Source organism: Lissotriton vulgaris, chromosome 5 (genome assembly GCF_964263255.1).
Source record: "Lissotriton vulgaris chromosome 5, aLisVul1.2, whole genome shotgun sequence".
NCBI classification, from domain to species: Eukaryota; Metazoa; Chordata; class Amphibia; order Caudata; family Salamandridae; genus Lissotriton; species Lissotriton vulgaris.
In genome coordinates, this window is record NC_141693.1 from 548,835,349 (window position 1) to 548,857,470 (window position 22,122).

The 22,122-nt window shown below is 52.9% G+C and overlaps 1 protein-coding gene across 1 annotated transcript in view; it reads right to left on the reverse strand.

The window, feature by feature from the left end:
• TUBGCP2 (tubulin gamma complex component 2) overlaps positions 1 to 22,122 on the reverse strand; it is a 465,124-nt gene that overhangs the window by 254,046 nt on the left and 188,956 nt on the right. The gene's annotated exons all lie outside the window — the stretch shown is intronic.

Sequence of the window (22,122 nt, forward strand, 5' to 3'; positions counted from 1 at the left end):
TGCGCAGGATATTGAAGCACGACGAGGAGACGGCGTTGACTTGTCTGGTCATGGAGAGGGAGGAGTCCAGGATGAAGCCCAGGTTGCGTGCGTGGTCTGTCGGTTTGGGTGCGCTGCCCAGGGCGGGGGCCACCAGGAGTCGTCCCAGGCGGAGGGTAAGGAGCCCAGGATGAGGACTTCCGTCTTGTCTGAGTTCAGTTTCAGGCGGCTGGTCGTCATCCACTTGGCTACGTCTGTCATCCCTTCGTGTAGGTTGGCTCTGGCGGTGGCGGGGTCGTTGGTGAGGGGGAGGATCAGCTGAGCATCGTCGGTGTTAGACGGGACCTGGAGGGTCGGCCGAGGACAGGGGGAGAGGTCTCCGGGGAGAGCCGTCTCCAGCGATCGTACAGACAAGTAACTTCCCCCCCACAGATGGACACCACACAAAGATAAGGTTTAACGTTCTTTATAAGCAAATCTTGAAGTACGGTAGTATGGTACAAGGAGGTCTGGACACAGGGGTGCCCTCGGTTCTAGTCTCTTGGAAGGAAAAGGGGGTAGCGGGACAGTCTTGTTACCAGCTGGTAGTGGATGAAATGATGGTTAGCTCACAATCCTCGAGCTTGGCGTTCTAGGAGGTCGGGCCGCGGCAGCGCCAGCAGGTCCAGAGGCGATCGTGGATGGTAACGGGCCGCGGCAGCGCCAGCAGGTCCCGACGAAGATGGTGGTTGCAACGGGCCGCGGCAGCGCCAGCAGGTCCCGACGAGGATGAAGGTTGCAGAAGGCCGCGGCAGCGCCAGCAGGCAGGACGACAGTTCACAAGGCAGGGCTGCGGCAGCGCCAGCGGTCCGTCAAGGATGAGTTCTTCTAGGTGTCTCTCGACTCCAGGATACAACTAACTTCCTGCTCTGGAGCTGCCCCAGTTATAGGTCTGGCGCCCTTTGATGTCCGGACCCTCGCACTTGGAGGTCGGGAGGTCCGGGATGAGGGAGTCCAGACACCCAGCAGGGGGGTGGAGCCAGCGCCCGGGGAGGCTGGGGGCGATCGGCACCTGGCAGGGGAGAGCCATCAACGCTCCTCTCTCCCATTGACCTGCCAAGTGGTCCGTTCACCTCCTGGGTGGATGGTGGTGCCGGGCTGTCGGGACCTGGCCAGGCCCAGGGTTGGGGTCGAGCTGAGGCCACGCGGCCTCGTGGTGCAGTGTCCAAGATGGCGGCTGGGCCCGGGCAATGGTGCTGGCGGTGGCCCGGGCCAGTGATACAGAGATGTTCGGGGGCAGGCGTCCCGTGTGGGACGGGTCACGGGTGACTTCTGTGGGTAGCTTCTGGAGGGTCGGTGCCCTGGCTCTGTCATGCGGGGAGGGTGCGAGCCCATTTCTGGGGCCTGTCCAACATGCGTCCCCTCCAGCTGAAGGCAGGGAGAGTCACCCATCCTCTTGGGGACTCTCCTCGTCGAGGCGGAAAAAGCGTGACAGACCATCCGCATTGGCGTGGTCTTGGCCAGGGCGATGCTCCACAGTGAAGTCCATCCCCTGCAGGGAGATGGACCATCGCAACAGCTTGGGGTTCTCCCCCCGCATCTGCATTAACCATTGCAGGGGGCGATGATCTGTTTGTACCCGAAAGTGGGTACCGAAGAGGTAGGGTCGGAGCTTCTTGAGGGCCCACACCACTGCAAAGGCCTCCCGCTCGATAGTACTCCAGCGCTGTTCTCTGGCCAGTAGGCGGCGGCTGATGAAGGCCACTGGTTGGTCGACTCCCTCGGGGTTCAGTTGGGAGAGGACGGCCCCAATGCCATGGTATGAGGCATCAGTCTGGACGATGAACTCACGGCTGTAGTCGGGAGCCTGGAGCACCGGGGCGGTGCACATGGCGGCCTTCAGCTTCTCGAAGGCCGCTTGACAGTCTGGGGTCCAATTGACCGTTTTGGGATGCTTCTTGGATGTGAGTTCCGTGAGGGGCCCCACAATGCTGCCATAGTCTTTCACAAACCGCCGGTAGTATCCGGTGAGCCCCAAGAAGGCTCGTACCTCGGTTTGGGTGACGGGGGCTGCCAGGACTGGATGGCAGCGATCTTGAGTTGGAGAGGGGCCACCAGACCGCTCCCCACTTGGTGTCCGAGGTAGGTCACGGACCCTTGGCCGATTTGGCATTTGCTGGCCTTGATGGTGAGGCCGGTTCGTTGAAGGGCCTGGAGGACCTCTCGGAGGTGGCAGAGGTGGTCTGACCAGTGGCGGCTGTAGACTGTGATATCGTCCAGGTAGGCGGCGCTGAAGTCTTCGAGACCCGCCAATACCTGGTTCACCAGTCGTTGAAAAGTGGCTGGAGCGTTTTTCATACTGAAGGGCTTCACTGTGAACTGGTAGTGCCCATCCGGAGTGGAGAAAGCGGATCGTTCTTGGGCCCTGGGGGTGAGGCCGATCTGCCAGTAGCCCGCTGTCAGGTCGAAGATGCTCAGGTAGCGGGCAGCCCCCATGCGGTCGACCAGTTCATCTGCTCGGGGATAGGATGGGCGTCGGTTCGGGTGACAGCGTTCAGACGCAGAACCGGAGCTCGGGGGTGGTGCCCGGGGCAGCCGCTTTGGGTACCAGTACGACTGGGCTGGCCCAGGGGCTGTCTGAGGGCTCGATGACTCCAAGTGTGAGCATTTTGGCGACCTCTTCTTGGATGCAGGCGCGCACCCGGTCTGGGACTCGGTATGCCCGGTGTCGGATAGGAGGACTGTCTCCAGTGTCCACGTCGTGAAGGCACCAGGGGGTGACCCCGGGGGTGAGGGAAAACAAGTTCGCAAATTGCAGCAGGAGGGTCCGACAGTCCTGCTGCTGTTCCGGGGTTAGGGCATCGGAGAGTCGGACCCCGTCCACGGAACCATCTTTTTCCCGGGTCCTCAGTAGGTCAGGGAGGGGCTCGGATTCTTCTTCCGCCCCACTGTCTGTGGCCATCAGTAGGCTGAGCTCCGAGCGCACGAAGTGCGGTTTGAGTCTGTTGGCGTGGAGGACCCGGAGGGGGTTTCGGGGGACTCCATGTCGATGAGATAGGTGACAGGGCCCTTGCGTTCGACCACCTTGAAGGGTCCTGTCCATTTATCTTGCAAGGCACAAGGTTCGGTGGGGGACATTACCCACACCTGCTGGCCAGGTTCGAACTCAATGGAGGAGGCATGTTGATGGTACCATTTCTTCATGTCCTCCTGACTGGCCTCAAGATTGGCTTTAGCGATCTCCCTGAATCGCCTGGTCTGGTTGCGGAGGGTCAGGAGGTACTTATAGACGTCTGGAGGGGTTTTCAGGGGGGCCATTTCCCATTCTTCTTTAACTAGGCTGAGAGGCCCTCGGACAGGGTGCCCGTACAGGAGTTCGAAGGGGCTGAAACCGAGGGACTTCTGGGGGACTTCTCGGTAGGCGAAGAGGAGGCACGGGAGGAGCACGTCCCACTGGCGGCGTAGGGGTTCCTCTAGCCCCATAATCATCCCCTTGAGGGTGCGGTTGAACCGCTCGACCAGTCCGTTTCCTTGTGGGTGATAGGGGGTTGTGAATCGGTAGGTGACTCGGCACTGCTGCCAGAGGGATTTCATAATAAAGTTCGTGCCCCGGTCACTGACGACCTCCCGGGGGAAGCCCACTCGCGAGAAGATTCCCATCAAGGCTCGGCCTACCACTGGTGCTTTCACTGTTCGAAGGGGAATGGCCTCGGGATAGCGGGTGGCGTGGTCCACCAGGACCAAGATGAATCGGTGTCCTTGTGCTGTTCGGGGGTCCAGGGGCCCCACAATGTCTATTCCCACCCGTTCGAACGGGGTGGTGACGACGGGGAATGGCTGCAGGGGTGCCTTGAGTTTTCGGCCGCTCTTTCCGCTGGCCTGGCAGGTGGGGCAGGCCCGGCAGTGGTTGGAAACGTCATTTCGCATCTTGGGCCAGTAAAAGTGGGTCACCAGACGGTTGTAGGTTTTGTCTTGCCCCAGGTGCCCAGCCAGGGGGACATCATGTGCCAAGTTCAAAAGGAAGTCCCTGAAGCGGAGGGGCACCACTAGCACCCGACTGGCCCCCAATTCTGCGATTCTCTGCTCGCTGTACAGTAAGTCATTGTCCCAGTAGATCCAGTGCGCCCCTGCGTTGTCTCCCGCGCTCTGGGCGAGGGCTTGCTGTCGGAGTCCCTCGAGGGAGGGACAGGTCTTTTGTTCCTGCCGGAATTGTTCTTGGGTGGGCCCCCCCTCTTGACGCCACTGAGCCAGGTCTAGAAGGTCCTGGGGCTGAGCGGGCTCCTCCTGGGATTGTTCTGGGGGGTCAGTATGGACGGTGTCTCCCTCTGGAGTGATCGGGGGAGGAGGTGCTGGCCATTCGGGTTCTTCGGGTCTGGGGATGGCACGGGCGGCCATGGACCGGGTTGTTACGCACGCCCAGTCCGGGAGGCCCAACATCCCCAGGTGTTCTCTTCTCTCAACGGCCGCCCACGGGGAACTCTCGAGGTCGTTTCCCAGGAGGCAGTCCATGGGGGCATCGTCGCGGACAGTCACTTTTAGCATGCCGGACACTCCTCCCCATTCAAAGGGGACACAGGCCATCCGACACAGGCTCTCAGAGTTGTCGGCCGATCGGACGGGGCAAAGGACTTTTAGCAGGATTTGTTCTGGGGTCACCAGGTGACAGCGGACGGCCGTCACGCTGGCCCCGGTGTCATGCAGGGCTTCGGCCTTGCGTCCATTTATGTTCACCCACTGGCTGTATTTTCTGGTGTTCGCGGGTAGGGGTACCCGCGGGATCATGTCTCTTCCCCCTAGGCAAGCCAGGACCATGGCGGCAGGTTCCCACTCGGGCTGCTCTTGCTCGTATTCTTCATGCTCTTCGGAAGTTTGTTCTTCTGCTAGGGCGGTGGCCGCGACCTGGCGGGCCCGGGAGTCTGGTTCTTTGGGCAGTTCGGGTCGCTGGCATAGTGGCCGACCCGCTGGCATCAATGGCAAGTGACATTGGCTCGGAACCCTGGGCGCATCGGAGGGTTCCCCCGCCCAGCCGGGGGCGGGGTGTTGTTGGCGGGAGCTGCCGGGGCGGCATCTCTGCCCCGGCCCTGGCCTCCTCCTCCTCGGGGACGATGGTGACCTTGGTTGTTTCGGTTCTGCTCGTTTGGCCCACTCCGGGCCACTCGGGTGCTCTCCCAACGGTCAGCCTCAGCGGCGAGCTGCCGAGGGTCAGTCAATTTACTGTCGAGGAGGTGCTGCCTGAGCTCGACGAAGCAGTTGTTGGAGAGGTGCTCCCATACAATGAGGTGGAAGAGTTGCTCGTAGGTGGTTACGCGGCTACCCTTGATCCATCCCTCGAAGGCTCGGCTGAAATAGTTCACATATTCCACCCAAGTTGTACCCGGGATCCGGGTGCAGTCGCGGAACCTCTGGCGGTACATCTCGGGCGTGAGCCCATAACGAGTGAGGAGGGCGGCCTTCATGTGATCATAGGACGTCATCTGATGGTCCGGGAGCTGTAGCAGGGCATCGCGGCCTTCATTGACGAACCTCCCCCACAGGCCGGCTCCCCAGTCACTTCGATCGATCCGGTGGGAGGTCATGGCGATCTCATAGGCCTTGAACCACTGTTGTATGTCGCGTTCCTATAATATTCTTGGATGACATCTTTAGGGATGTGGACTTTTGGTTCTGGTGCGCGGTTGCTCGGGCACCCCTAGTTCTTTGTTTTGTTTTCGCAGTTCGATTTCAGCTAGCTTGCGCTCGTGTTAGTATGCCAGTCTTTTCTCTTCGAGTTCTCTTTGTCTTTGCTTTTCTTCCCGCTCTTCTCGGAGCCGTAAGTGTTCTAAGTTCAGTTTTTGTTCCGCTAGTTTCAGCTCTCCGTCCAACTTGAGCCGTGCCAACTCTAATTCGTGGAGTCTGTTTTTTTCTCGTTCTTGGATCTCTTCCCGGGAGAGACCCGCTCTCCTTTCTTCGGGAGAAGTGGTGTTTGTCTCTGGCGCTTCGACGTCTTGGTCCCGGGTCTGACGGCACCGGTTTCTGCCCAAGATTCTAGGGCGTGTTTGAAATCGTCTTTCGTGCTCAGACCGGTGGTAGCAATGCCTAGTTCTATGCAAAATTGTTTTAGCTCTCGATGGCTGTACTCTTCTAATTTCTCCATCTGGAATTTCTCTGTGGATCCGCTCTCTTTGGTTGACATTGTGGTTTAGTCGTGGGGTGAGTTACTCTCTGTACGGTACGCGTTGGTTCGGATCGCGCCGCTGGCCACCAATGTTAGACGGGACATGGAGGGTCGGCCGAGGACAGGGGGAGAGGTCTCCGGGGAGAGCCGTCTCCAGCGATCGTACAGACAAGTAACTCCCCCCCCCACAGATGGACACCACACAAAGATAAGGTTTAACGTTCTTTATAAGTAAATCTTGAAGTACGGTATTATGGTACAAGGAGGTCTGGACACAGGGGTCCCCTCGGTTCTAGTCTCTTGGAAGGAAAAGGGGGTAGCGGGACAGTCTTGTTACCAACTGGTAGTGGATGAAATGATGGTTAGCTCACAATCCTCGAGCTCGGCGTTCTAGGAGGTCGGGCCGCGGCAGCGCCAGCAGGTCCCGAGGCGATCGTGGATGGTAACGGGCCGCGGCAGCGCCAGCAGGTCCCGACGAAGATGGTGGTTGCAACGGGCTGCGGCAGCGCCAGCAGGTCCCGACGAGGATGAAGGTTGCAGAAGGCCGCGGCAGCGCCAGCAGGCAGGACGACAGTTCACAAGGCAGGGCTGCGGCTGCGCCAGCAGTCCGTCAAGGATGAGTTCTTCTAGGTGTCTCTCGACTCCAGGATACAACTGCCTTCCTGCTCTGTAGCTGCCCCAGTTATAGGTCTGGCGCCCTTTGATGTCCGGACCCTCGCACTTGGAGGTCGGGAGGTCCGGGATGAGGGAGTCCAGACACCCAGCAGGGGGGTGGAGCCAGCGCCCGGGGAGGCTGGGGGCGATCGGCACCTGGCAGGGGAGAGCCATCAACGCTCCTCTCTCCCATTGACCTGCCAAGTGGTCCGTTCACCTCCTGGGTGGATGGTGGTGCCGGGCTGTCGGGGCCTGGCCAGGCCCAGGGTTGGGGTCGAGCTGAGGCCACGCGGCCTCGTGGTGCAGTGTCCAAGATGGCGGCTGGGCCCGGGCAATGGTGCTGGCGGTGGCCCGGGCCAGTGATACAGAGATGTTCGGGGGCAGGCGTCCCGTGTGGGACGGGTCACTTCTGTGGGTAGCTTCTGGAGGGTCGGTGCCCTGGCTCTGTCATGCGGGGAGGGTGCGAGCCCGTTTCTGGGGCCTGTCCAACAGTCGGCGTAGGAGATGATGTTTGTTGGCGTGCGATGGCCGCAAGGGGGCTCATGTAAACATTGAAGAGGGTGGGGCTGAGCGAGGAGCCCTGAGGGACGCCGCAGATAACTTCGGTGGCTTCTGATCTGACTGGGGGTAGGCGGACTCTCTGTGTCCTTCCGGCGAGGAAGGAGATGATCCACTCCAGTGCCTTCTCCTGGATTCCGACGTTGCTGAAGCGCTGCACTAGGGTGCGGTGGCAGACAGTGTCGAATGCCGCAGAGAGGTCCAGGAGGATGAGGGCCGCTGTCTCCCCGTTGTCGAGCAGGGCTCGGATGTCATCGGTGGCTGCGATGAGGGCGGTCTCGGTGCTGTGGTTGGCCCGGAAGCCAGACTGCGAGAGGTCGAGGGATCCATTTGTCTCGAGGAAGGCGGCCAGTTGCTTATTGACGGTCTTCTCGATGACTTTGCCTTGCATTTCAATATTTCGATTGTTTGTGCCCATTTACAGTTTCTTAGCGTGTCATTAATACTCTGTGCCCCTATCTCTGCATAGGATTTGGCCGACTGCCATCTTGTCTAGTTTCTTGTTGTTGTTTAGCCTTCCCTCCCCGGATATCCACCCCGCCTTCCGCCTCCCAGCTGCTCCGCCCTCGCCCCTCCCCCTCCACTATCCATATATGACAGTTGTTCCCGCGCGCAGCGTTCACGCGCAGCGACCGCGCCCAACCCGCGCCGAAGGTGCGCCAAAGGTAAGCCCGTCTACGCCCGTCCGCGCCTGGACCGCGCCCAGCGCCAGACCCCCTGCCCCTCGCGCAGCCAAGCCCCCCCGCATTACCTACGATGCCGCCACCCTCCTAGCTCTTAACCCCGGCCGCTCCCCCAACTGCGTCCAAGCCGCTCCTGGACGCACCCATGGCCCGTTCTCCTGCCTCTCCTGCAAATTTAGCGGCACCGACAACATCTCCGCTGCGACCACAACACAGATTCCCGACCCCAACCACCTAGAATGCATCCTTCTCAACACCCGCTCGGTCCACAGGCACGCCATTGACCTTTGGAACCTACTAGACACCATCTCTCCTGACGTCGCCTTCCTAACGGAAACATGGATGAACGCTTCCTCCGCCCCTGACATCGCCATCGCTATCCCTGAAGACTATAAGATCACTCGCAAGGACCGCACCGACCATACAGGAAGAGGAATCGCTATCGTCCACAAGAAATCCATCCGCATCACCACCAGCTCCGACGCCAACCTCGCTAACTCCGAACACCTTCACTTCCAGATCCACATCGACCCCACGACCACACTCAGAGGCACCCTCCTCTACAGACCACCAGGACCACGCGCAAAATTCAGTGAAGACATCACGGACTTCATCACCCCACACGCGCTCCCCTCCAAAGACTACATCCTTCTGGGAGACCTCAACTTCCACCTTGAAAAGAGCAACGACCGCAACACCGCCACCCTCTTAGACAACCTCGCCAACCTCGGACTTAAACAACTGGTCACTTCCCCCACACACATCGCAGGTCACACTCTCGACCCCATCTTCACCTCCAGCAACCATGTCTCCTTCAGCCACACTACAGATCTCCTCTGGACTGACCACAGCTGCGTTCACTTCACCTACAACAAGCCGAAACCCATCATCCACCTCCAACCAACTCTACAAAGAAACTGGAACAAAATCACCACAGAGCAGATCTCCACATCACTCCTTCAAACCTCCCCAGCCCTCTCTTCTAATGCCAACGAAGCCGCCTCCAACCTCACCCTTTGGTTATCCAACACCGCCGACACCTTAGCACCACTGAAAAAACGTCAACACAAACTTGGCATCAAGAAGGCCTCATGGTTCAACGACGACCTCAAGAAATCCAAGAAACTGTGCCGCTCCCTTGAAAAGGCCTGGAAAAAAGACCCATCCACCAGCAACAAGGACGCCTTCAAAAGCGCCATCCGTACTCACCACCAACTAATCCGAAAAGCCAAGAAAACAGCATTCAAAGATCGACTTGACAACAACGCCCACCACAGCAAGGAACTTTTCAACATCGTCAAGGAATTTTCCAACCCCTCGGCCAACTCCAACGACATCACCCCCTCTCAAACCCTCTGCGATTCCCTAGCCTCTTTTTTCCACAACAAGATTGCTGACATCCACAACAGCTTTGACAACCAACCCGGAAGCCAACCCACCCCACCATCAACTGACCATCTTCCCCCCGTTAACACCCTTAACGCCTGGAACCCAATCTCCACTGAGGACACCATCCGCCTGATGAATTCCATCCACTCTGGATCCCCCACAGACCCATGCCCCCACCACATCTTCAACAAAGCAGACTCCGTCATAGCTCCGCACCTCCGAGACGTCATCAACTGCTCCTTCAACTCCGCTACCTTCCCAGAAGATTGGAAACACGCTGAACTCACCGCCCTTCTGAAAAAACCAACAGCAGACCCCACCGAACTCAAAAACTACCGCCCCATCTCGCTTCTTCCATTCCCGGCCAAAGTCATCGAGAAAGCTGTCAACAACCAGCTCGCCGCCTTCCTCGAAGACAACAAATCACTCGACCCCTCACAATCTGGCTTCCGAGCCAAACACAGCACTGAGACCGCCCTCATCGCAGCAACAGACGACATTCGAACTCTACTGGACAATGGAGACACAGTCGCCCTCATCCTCCTCGACCTCTCTGCAGCCTTCGACACAGTCTGCCACAGCACCCTTTTACAACGCCTCAGAAACATCGGAATCCAAGGTAAGGCACTGGAATGGATCACCTCGTTCCTCACCGGAAGAACCCAGAGAGTCCGCCTCCCACCATTCAAGTCCGAGGCCTCCGAAATCATCTGCGGCGTACCACAAGGATCCTCACTCAGTCCCACCCTCTTCAACGTATACATGAGCCCCCTCGCGGCCATCGCCCGCCAACACAACCTCAACATCATCTCTTACGCGGATGACACTCAACTGATCCTATCTCTCACCAAGGACCCCTGCACCGCTAAAACTAACCTACACGAAGGAATGAAAGAAGTCGCCGAATGGATGAAACAAAGCCGTCTGAAACTGAACTCAGACAAAACAGAAGTCCTCATCTTAGGTAAATCCCCCTCTGCATGGGACGACTCCTGGTGGCCGGAAGCCCTCGGAAATGCACCCATCCCGACAGACCACGCACGGAACCTTGGCGTCATCCTGGATTCTTCACTCTCAATGAACAGACAAGTCAGCGCCGTATCCTCCTCCTGCTTTAACATTCTTCGCATGCTCAGAAAAACATTTCGCTGGATCCCCCCCGAAACAAGGAAAACAGTCACCCACGCTCTAGTCACGAGCCGACTGGACTACGGAAACACCCTCTACGCAGGTACCACCGCGAAACTCCAGAAGAAACTACAACGAATCCAAAACGCCTCAGCCAGGCTCATTTTAGACATCCCACGCAACGAACACATCTCCGGTCACCTTAAAGACCTCCACTGGCTACCCGTCAATAAGAGAATCACTTTCCGACTGCTTACCCACGCACACAAATCACTCTACGACATCGGACCAGATTGCCTCAACTCTCGACTGTCCTTCTACACCCCCTCCCGCCAACTCCGCTCTTCCAGCCAAGCCTTCGCCACTGTACCTCGCATCAACAAGACCACCATGGGAGGCAGATCCTTCTCATACCTGGCTGCCAAAACGTGGAACTCACTCCCCGCTTACCTTCGCCTCACCCAGAATCACCTAGCGTTCAGAAAGCAGCTTAAAACGTGGATTTTTGACAAATAATCCACCTCCCCTTCCTAAGCGCCTTGAAACCCTCTGGGTATGCAGTGCGCTATATAAATGTTTTGACTTGACTTGACTTGACTTTGGCTGGAAACGGAAGGAGCGAGATGGGGCGGTAGCTTTTGAGTTCGGTGGGGTCCGCTGACGGTTTCTTCAGTAGAGCGCAGAGTTCGGCGTGCTTCCAGCTCTCCGGGAAGGTTGCGGTGTCGAAGGAGGTGTTGATGATGTCCCGCAGGTTGGGTGCAATGACAGCGTCGGCCTTGTTGAAGACGTGGTGAGGGCAGGGGTCGGTTGGAGATCCGGAGTGGATGGTGTTCATCGTGCGGATGGTGTCTTCGGTGTTGATCGGGGTCCAGTCGCGGAGGGTGGTGATGGGGGGCGTAGGTGTGGTCGTGGGGAGCGTTGCTTGTGTGCTGAAGTTGTTGTGAATGTCCGCGATCTTGTTGTGGAAGTAGGAGGCGAGGGAGTTGCAGAGGTCTTGAGATGGGGTGATGTCGTTGTTTCCGGCGTTGGGGTTGGAGAGCTCTTTAACGATGTTGAAGAGTTCCTTGCTGTTGTGTGCGTTGTTGCCCAGTCGTTCCTTGAATGCAGTTTTCTTGGTGGCGTGGATCAGTTGATGGTGTTTTCGGGTGGCGAGCTTGAGGGTGGTCATGTTGTCTGGTGTTGGGTGTCTGCGCCAGGCTCTTTCGAGGGCTCGGCAGTTCTTCTTGAGCTCTTGAGTTCGTCGGTGAACCATGGTGCTTTCTTACTGCCGGGTCTGCTGGGCGGGGTCTTCAGTGGGGCGAGGTCGTCTGCGCAGTTGCTGATCCATTTCGTGAGGTTGTTGGCGGCCTGGCTGGGGTCCTCTGAGCTGGTGGGGGGGTGCTGGCTCAGGGATGCGGCGAGCTGGTCGGCTGTGATCTTGTTCCAGCTTCTGCGTGCGACTTGTTGCTGGTGGTGGTGGACCGTTGTTCTTCTTAAGCTGAAGTGGATGCAGCTGTGGTCCGTCCAGTGGAGTCCGGTGGCGTGGCTGAAGACGATGTCCTTGCTGGATGAGAAGACGGGGTCGAGTGTGTGTCCGGCGTAGTGGGTGGGGGTGGTCACCAGCTGCTTGAGACCGAGGTTGGAGAGGTTGTCCAGCAGGGTGGTGGTGTTGCGGTAGTTGTTGTTCTCCAGGTGGAAGTTGAGGTCCCCGAGGAGGATGTAGTCAGCGGAGGGGAGGGCGTGTGGGCTGATGAAGTCGGCGATGTCTTCGCTGAATTGTGTGCGTGGTCCCGGGGGTCTGTAGATGAGAGTGCCTCTGAGGGTGGTCTTGGGGTCGGTGTGGATCTGGAAGTGCAGGTGTTCGGCGGTTGTCAGGGTGTCGTCGGTGTTGGTCGTGATGCGGATGGAGTTCCTGTGGATGATGGCGATGCCTCCTCCGGTCTGGTTGCCGCGGTCCCTCCGGGTGATCCTGTATCCGTCCGGGATGGGGATGGCGGGTGCTGAGGAGGCGTTCATCCAGGTTTCCGTGAGGAAGGCGACGTCTGGGGATGTGGTGTCGAAGAGGTTCCAGAGTTCGACGGCGTGTCTGTGGACAGAGCGTGTGTTGAGCAGGAGGCACTTCAGGTGGTTGCTGCTGGGGCTCGGCTTGGCGGGTGCGGTGCAGGTCCAGATGCAGGTGAACTTGCAGGAGTGGCAGCTGAAGGGTCCGTAGGTACGTCTCGGGGTGGCTCTGTAGCATCCCGGGATCCGGCCGGTGTTGAGTGTGTTGAGATCGGTGGAGTTGTAGGTCCGGCGGGGGGGCTGGTGTCTGCGGGGGCCAGGGGTTCCGGCGCTAGGCGCGGACGGGCGCAGACCGGCTTACCTTTGGCGCGCCTTCGGCGCACAATCGGTGCGCCCGCTGCGCGTCAACGCTGCGCGTTTTCCACTCTGCCAACGCGACCGGGGCTGGCCACACCAGGGGGGGGAAAAAAACGCAAGTCAGAGGGCAGGGGCACAACGGAGAAAGATACAATACAGTACAGTGATGCTTAGAGCGAGGTGACAAAACAGAACGCAAATCAGAGGGCAGGGGCACAGCAGAGGAAATTACAATACAGTACAGTGATGCTTAGAGTGCAGTGACTAACAAAGGAATTACCACGGGGAACAGCGCAGAGACAGAGTGAGAGCAATTACAGTAGGAGCACAGCTGCGGGCAGCGGCGGCACTCGGCGGGATCGGGGGCAGCCTGCTCACTCGCAGAGAGTGTGCGCGGTGCGTGGGGTGACCGGCCCAGAGGGTCAGAGTTCCATACTTCCATACTGCCAAGAACTTATCTACACCCTTGGAGAGTGTATGTGAGCACCACACGGCAGGAGCCGCCAACTTTAACACCGCAACAACGCCTCAGCTCTGGAGAGTGGCCAAGAGGTGGCGTGGTGTGACCGCAAAAGCGCAGTGGTGCACCACCGGCCCTGCCAGCCTCGCCAGTGGGGTATCTCCTGAGCAGTCTCTTCTGTTGTGGGGTCGGAGAGGGTAGGCACCGGCCTGGCCCGCCGGACAGCTGACGGCAGAGGGAACAGGGCGCAGGCGGTCCGCCATGAGGTCTGGAAGGGAAAGAAGACCTCCAATGACTCAGCCAAACAAACGGAAACGGAATAACACAAGTACATCCACAAGCCCAGTGTACCCTGGAACGACCAAGCTGACCCCGTGTGGGACAAAGGTGCCCGAAAATACAATGGGGTATGAAACCTCGCTCGAAGGAGTTGACGAAGGACCCAGCATTAAGCCACTTGACGGGCCAGCTGAAGGATCAAGATTAGGAGTAGAGGACAGTCTCGCCACAACATCTGAAAAGACCGGAGATGATAAAATAAAAAATAGCCTATCTCCAAAACAAGGGAGGTGCAGAAGTCACAAAAGGAAAAATAATCAGCAACTAATCAAACTACCAGGACATCAAAGAGAAACAAAATATAACTTCCAGCCAAAAATCTAAACAAAATTCAATTTCCTAAAAAACCCAGGGAACGCAATTTATTCTTCAAACGATTCCATTACCGGACTCCAATCCCCCTGCAACAGGCCAGTGAGTCCAAAGCTTGCCCCGCATCTACTAGCCACACAACAGCGGAAATTCACACTGCACCAATGCCAAATGAAACAACAAACTCAACTGATATGGAGCAGACAATAGGGGCAACTTGGCTCAACAATACATCAGGTCTCCATCAAAAGAAGGCCGCATTAGCCCGGTACTACTACAAGCGGGACGTTCAGAGGAAACTCAACTAATAAGCCCCCCACAGTCACCCGCTGTATCGAACAACCAAGCAAAAGGGCAAGACGGGAACTCTGGGTCCTCCAGAAGCAACTCGCAACACCAGCTTGTAACAACAACCTACTCCCTACCCACTCAAGATGCAGCACCAGACGAGGTAAAAATCCGAGAAATCGAAGACCAACAATTTCAAAACAACCACGTAATCATAGAATCAAAGCCTGATAGCAACACAAGGACTTCCAAGAGCTAAAACTCGACCACAAAACTTCCTCACCAATTAAGGCTGACTTAGTCGCCTCACCCAGGGATATGACTTTCCTGCCCTCGGAAGAATGGATCGACCTGGAGGCAGCATATAACGGCAGGCAGCCCATAAACAACATCAGCGAAGAAAGTTCACACCCCCTCTCAGAGAGGACAACGGACCCAGTCAATACTTTGTTGGTCACTCTTCTCAACACAATACAGCTATCTTCGACGTCCGTACAGTATCAATCCGATAAGTTGGACTTACAACTATCAGTCCTGCAAAGTCTAGTAGAGGCCACAATGGGGATAGATAGGAAATTGGCAGACCTTAACGGACTCATAAAAAGAGGGCAAGAGTCAGTCAAATTAACCGAAATAAACAGAACTAGCTGCACCTGCTCGCCAATAATCGACAAGTTATCATCATTACCCACGATGCTGGGCAACTATTTGGATGAAATAAAACTAAACACCACAAAACTCCCTCAAGTGGAAGCCAGGTTGGAGAGGCCCGACCAAAACCCAAACGCGACGAAGCCATCTCCAACAAAGGCAGGGCCTCCAGGAAAGACTGTCGATATGCAAAAACTCAATTCGCCGGGGGGTCAAACCCAAATTGACACCCCCACAGCAGAAAAGACCATTCAGATCACTTTCACAACAGGACAAACTAATGAACCAGGGAGCCCACAGAACGCACAGGCTCGTCGTAAGCAAAAAAAGGAAGGGGCGCAACAGAAAGGTCAACGAGGACTGTCGAGGAGAAAACCGGAATCCCACAGCACCGGAAGGCACGGGACACCAGCAACCGGTAAGCTTCAAAGGAATGACAACCCCCTTTCACTGAAACCAGAAACCCCACTGCCCTCAATGGTAACGTCAATAGAAACATTAGGAACTCACATCTCCAGTGAGGGTCCAATAAACCAGCCAGTGAGAAAACAGATTGTAAGTAGAAACGAGTTAATATGCCGACACCAATTAGAGCCGGCATTAGGTCAACCGGATGGCCACTCAAGGGCAAAGAATATAAACTCGAAGGAAGGAAAAAAGGGTCGGGATGAGCCAAACTCCACCAAAGACGATGTGACACTGACACTGAACAATTCTATAACACCGTGCACTTGTAAGAAGACGAAGACGACACCTAGCAAAGCAAATCTTCAGACTTCATGTATCGTAAACCCCGAAGATAAGTATTTTAGCGATCAATCTGAGCGGGATATTTCAAACTGGAAACTAAACGAACAGAACATCAAACTCTTAGAGGGATCATGGGTGAACCGAGGAACAGCCCCAACAGAAAAAGTTGCCCCCAAGGGAAAGACACAGAAACAATCTTTTTCATTCCCGAATACAAATCCAAGGGAAGAGTAGATATTCGAAATAGGGGCAACATATTAAAGTTAATCAACTCAATAGACAAACTAAAACCTATAAACTCCTCGGACCTGCTCTCAATTGAATTCCACCCAGCAACACACCCTCAAGGGAATGAGAAAACAAGGGCCACATGGAAAACCAGGGAGGTAGCAAAAACAATCATGGAGACAGCATCTAACTTCTCCCAGTGGGGAATACAGCTTGAACCAGAAATAAAACCATCTTATCCTACCCCGCTTCTCGAAGAAAGGAAGGAAGAACGACCCCGACCGGTCAAGTCAATACTTAATGGAGCACGAAGCCACTCCCCAGGACGGGAAAAATACCCGGCGAAATCGCAAAATCCAATGTTTCAACAAACAGTTCCTTGTAAAGAAACAATAACTCGCACAATAACAGGAAGCAACACCAACTGACAAACAAAGTCAGTTTCATCCACCAAAACTGTGGCTCCCTTCAAAAACAAAAATAAACTCAAAATTTGCAGTTGGAATATTAATGGACTAACCGACAAATAGGAGGACCCCGAAATATTGAACTACTTGCAATGCCTTTGACTTGATTCTCCTCCAGGAAACATGGGAGCCCAACGGCATAGCCCTACAAGGATATGCAGCCTGGACACATCCGGCCCATAGAGAATCACAGTACGGCCGCTGCTCTGGCGGCCTGGCAATTTTCGCGTCAATATCAGTCATAGGAGAAATCAAACCATCAAGCATAAATATTACCCGAACGAATGCAATACATGCAATATCACTTACAATTGATATTAACCAAGGAAGCCATCAGCTATACATCGTAAACACATATATCGACCCTAAGAATAAGCTGACTGGGTCAAACGAACTAGTTCAAGAGTTAACAAGACTCATGGAGGATGGGGAAGCGGATAATATGCTACTGGCAGGGGACTTCAACCTCCATCTATTTGGTGAACCGGCAACCGACGGCATGACACAGGAAATGGACATAGTATGGAAAATCCCAACTCAATCAATCCCCTCTAGACATAAACATAGCAACACTGCCGCACAGCTAGTAAAAGCTCGAGAGCAATTGAACCTGCGCATTCTCAATGGACGATCCAAAGAGGATATTCCTCCAGCACCAACACACTACTCGTCAATCACCTCATCCTACCTAGACTTCATGCTAGGAACACTCCAGCTGTATGACAAACTGCAATCATTTAAGATAGGAGACAGAGCTCAGAGCGACCATTTGCCGCTAGAAGCCCAGTTGGCCCTGACCTGTAAGAACGAAGCAGCAGAAACAAGAAGCATGTGTACAGAATATACCACTAACTACAAGCGATTACGATGTTAGATCACGGATATGGAAGCACTAGCAACCAGTGCAAAAACAATAATACAGGAAATATCCAACATAACCAACAATCCCCTCGTCCTTTGGGAAGACTTCACAGCGGTATTAGGAGAAAAACATGCCACAGGGAAGAAAAAACTCAGTAAGGGAATACCACAAGGTTCACGTTTGGCAAAGTAACAACTGCAGAAACAAAAAACATCAAATTTGAAATAAAAAAGACCCTCAGGCAACTCCGTCAAGATCCAAATAACATGGAAACTCAACTGCAGCTTCGCAGGTCAAAAGCATTGTTACAAAAGAAAACTTGGGAAAGGAAAAGGCAATTGAACGAAGAATTTTGGATAAAATTCTACATAATTCAAAGCAGAAGAACAGCTCTAATTTTTGGAAGACCATCCACAGGCTCCAACAGCCAGACCACAACGGCATCAACTCTGAAATACCGGAATCCGACTGGGCAAACTATTTAACAATTCATTTTAACACAAGCGACCCTGCAGTGAAGAAAGCCAAAGGGGTTGATTCGGAAAAGATGGAGCTCTTGATCTAATGGAAAAAACTGTCACACTCACTAAAAATGCAAACCAGGCGCTCAACAAGGAAACAACCGGGTCTCACACCCCAACAGAGGACGAAGCCAGTCCAACAACAGCTGAGCCCAGAATAATCGAGAATGAACTATCAGCTCAGGAAACAGCAGACACTATTCTTAAACAAATCTCTAAGGGAAAACTTGAGGGGGCTCCAGGACCAAACGGGATCCCTCCGATACTATATAAACAGGACCCAGCTTTTTGGAGCATCACTTTGGCTCCAGTATTCAACGAAGTAAGGGAAAGAGGAAAAATGCCAACATCTTGGAGTGGATCGATAATAAGCCCAATATACAAAAAAGGCGCTAGGATTGATCCAAGCAGCTACCGACTGATTGCCCTGATAGACGTAGAGGCAAAGTACTACGCAGGCCTCATCTTGAAGGATCTAATAACATGGGCAACAGAAAAGAACATCATCCCAGCTACACAGACGGGCTTCCGGAGGGGCCAGGGTACCCTAACAAACATCATGGCGTTAACCCTATTGTTTGACGCAGTAAAAACTGTAAAAAGCTCCCTGTTCATGTGCTTCATTGATTATAGCGCCGCATTCGACCATGTAGATCGGCACAAACTATGGCGGAAGCTGAGCTCATGGGGAATCCCCGGCCCCCTCCTACAGCAGCTGGTAATGTTACATACTGACACTTGGGTCCAAATAAAACTGGGATCTGGCACACATCTATCAAGAAAAATAAAGACCAGCAGAGGATTAAAACAGGGCTGCGTCCTTGCCCCAACGTTGTTCAACCTTTTCCTCGTGGATCTTCTTGAAGAGCTAAAGACAGTAACATCACACGCACCTCGGTTAGGAAATATTACGCTCTCAAATCTGCTTTACGCAGACGACCTGGTCCTCATCAGCCGGTCTACCATAGGCCTCCAAAACCTTCTGGACAGAACCAACGCATTTTCGAAAGCAAATTCCTTAACAATCAATCTGAACAAAACCAAAGTCATGCCAATGAACCATAACAAAAAACGGAAACACGTATGGTTCTTGGACAACCAAAGACTAGAACTGGTGACCTCATATAAATATCTAGGAGTCATAATAGATGGCAATGGCTCCTTTAAACAACAACTAGAGGCCATTCGCCGGAAGGGCATGACTTTTCAACTATCAACAAGGCCCCTGCAGAAAGCTCTCCCTGACAGGACATTAGCGCACTCTTACAGGTTATAAAAGCTACGGGAGTGAATCAATGCGAGGTAAAGATGCAAGTACTCTAGACAACACAATCAGCCGTGCATATAGGGCAATCTTCCACTTTCCTAAAAACTCTTCGCCCACACAAATTCGTCTAGAATTTGGACTACAGAAAGAATCTGTGGAGAGGAAAGGCCAATATATAAAAAGCTGGCGCAAAATTAAAGATGCGGAGCAAGGATCCTTAAACGCCAACCTTTGGATTGAACTTACTGCCAAAGAATTTTCACCAGCAAGGGCCTACCTAACTAACTCATTGGAGAGCCTAGGACTAAAAACGCTCTGGGAAACAAGAACGGATTTTGGGACCTTTAAAAAAGCAGTGTCGAAAGTCATCAAATTGGTCTCCTCACTGGAGGATAGAGCTACCCTATCCAAGAGAGCGCATGGATGGGTTGTGCTCGAAGGGTACAAAACCACAAAGCCACAAGAGTATCTATCAACGGGCCTCACACAAAAAACAAAAGATACGTTTCTAAACATGCGCTTAGGCAATATACCCATAGCACGACATCTAGCACCATGGAAAAGGCCTAATCCATCAAATACATGTCGCCTTTGCCAATCTGCGAAGGAGGACCTTATACATATCATTTGTATCTGCGAAGCTCTTGTGGACACAAGGCGTTCCTTGCTCCGGCCCATATGGAACCAGAAGGGCGTAAAAACCTGCAGGCAAGCAGTGATGGATGTATGACGGTACAACGCGTACCGTCACAACGCATCCCTTTTTACGACGCATCCCTTACAACGCAAGTCGTTACCACGACTTGCATTGGGGGTGCGGATTTCGAATAGTATAATTTGCTATTCTAACACCAGTCCCCGTGGGCCCTAGGGAAGGTGTTGGGATAGTAAATTAACTATTTTTTATCCTTTAGCGCCCTCCAGCGCAAGTCGTGGTAACGACTTGCGTTGTAAGGGATGCGTGCTAAAGGTACTGCGTTGTGAAAACTTCGGGGTAAACGATGTTTACCGCAGTGATGCTCTGTTTCAACCCAGAAGAGACCCAGCTAAACTGTAGAACAGTCAATTACTTTGACATAGTGGCTAAAAAACTAAAACTAAAAGAAACAAGACCTGGGTGGAATAACCCAATCGCATCAGGAGTGTAGCAGATTTCCCTAATGGCTTTAAAAACTATAAGGCCCACAATGTACTAAAGCCACGGCAACCATAATAAAATATGAAATCATCTAAAAGACTAAATGATAAGACAGTTGGGTGGAACAATTAATTATACCCGGAGAATAGTGACTTCTCCAACGGCCTTACAATCATAAGCACAACATGTAAGCCCACAGCCAACAGGAAAAAGACTCACTAATTTACTATAGACTCTTTGTGATTTTATCAATGTGCATCACTCTTTTTAAAGACTTTTTATCGATTGCTCAATATTGTGAGTTTTTATTAACTGTGCAATAAAATAAATTCTAAAAAATTCCTGCTTCCATGTCTTTCATAGAACGGCAGGGCCACTTTCATTTCGCACAAAGTTATGAGGTGCGCCAAAATTTATTCTATATGGTAAGTTGAAACGGAAAGTAAGCAAATAAATGTCACTGAGTAATCTCCTAAGAACTACACATTTTTAAAAATTTAAAACAGAAACTGCCTAAGCTTTGTATAATGGCACAGCAAAAAGTATAACAAATATATAGGTATTTTAGTCTAAACAAGCTAATTCCCACAATATGCTTCCAAAGATGGCACTGTACTAATACGGAGTGTGTACATGTGTGTATCACACAATAATGTACACCAGGAAGAATGACAATCAATCATTAAAAGTGTTTCCCAGAGGCTTGGGCTGCACTCAGAGAATGTGAGCAAAAATAGAATTTTAAGAGTAGCCAGTATACGTGGAAGTTGTAGTATCTCACTTGAGAAAGCATGTTCATCATTTTTCCATAGCATTATTCTCAGTTAATTAAACTGAAACTTGCCAAATGTGTGTTGATCATGGATGCACATAAAATCTTTGCCAAAATATGCTACTTCAAAATGGTCGGTGTTTTACTGGAATACATAAAGTCATAGAATAAAGAGTAGAAACATAATATCCTCCGGGACAAAATGAGGCTTGGATTGTCAGGTGACCAGGGAGATATTTGAGAAACATACAAGTAAAGTTAACTTTCTCCAATCCCTTACTTCTGGATTTGCACCACTTCCAGCTATAGCAATGAAGCAAGAAGTGGGCGATGTCAACCCAGGGAAGAGCAAAGGACAGCCTCAAAATATATTGGTACAAAGAAAAAGGCTATAGTTAATGGTAAAATCCTTTAGCGGACAATCTTTGCTCCCTCACATTGAACGGTGGAGTACAAACAAGGTTCAGTTTGAAGGTCCTTGTTGCCAGTGTGAAATCGAAGATAAAAAGAAAATGTCTAAGTTAAAAGATGCATTATCTCCCAGTGAAGATACACCTGTTGGGGCCAGTGCTGCCTCAACAGACAATGAAATCCTGAGACCGAATGTTCCATGCAAGCTCTAAGAGAAGCTCAAGCAAACAACATAGAGAACATCGTAAACGTAAACTGTATGTTAGACATAGTAAGGATTATCCAATATATTAAAATGTAATGTACTAAGTTTAGCGCAGAAAACCGTATTAGGTCCTTACAAATGGGCTTCTACGTTTTAGAGGAAAGGCCTCAAATGGATACACATTTTTATCAAGTCACAATGAAGGTCTCTTAGGCTAGACTTTTCTCTTATTTGAATGGAGGAATGGGAACTGGATGTACAGTTTACACTACAAGCAATTCTTCTACTGACCGCTTCACCACCTTTCCTCCTTAAAGCATACTGATCCTGAACTTTGTCTTTGGTTTAGCCTGAGAGCAGGACCAGGGCTTTTAGACCTGCAGGGGTTTGTGGGACCAAATGTACCAGCTTATCTTTTCCCTCTAACCCCTATACATCAATTACCTTAATACTCTCACTTCTATGCCTTGCAAAGCCTCGATTGGTCTCTAACTTTACTGCCTACTCCATTGTTCTGCTTTTTGCTCCTCTCTTTTACTCCTCATCTTCCATTCATCTCTATACAATGGCTGCCAGAATTAACTATTGTT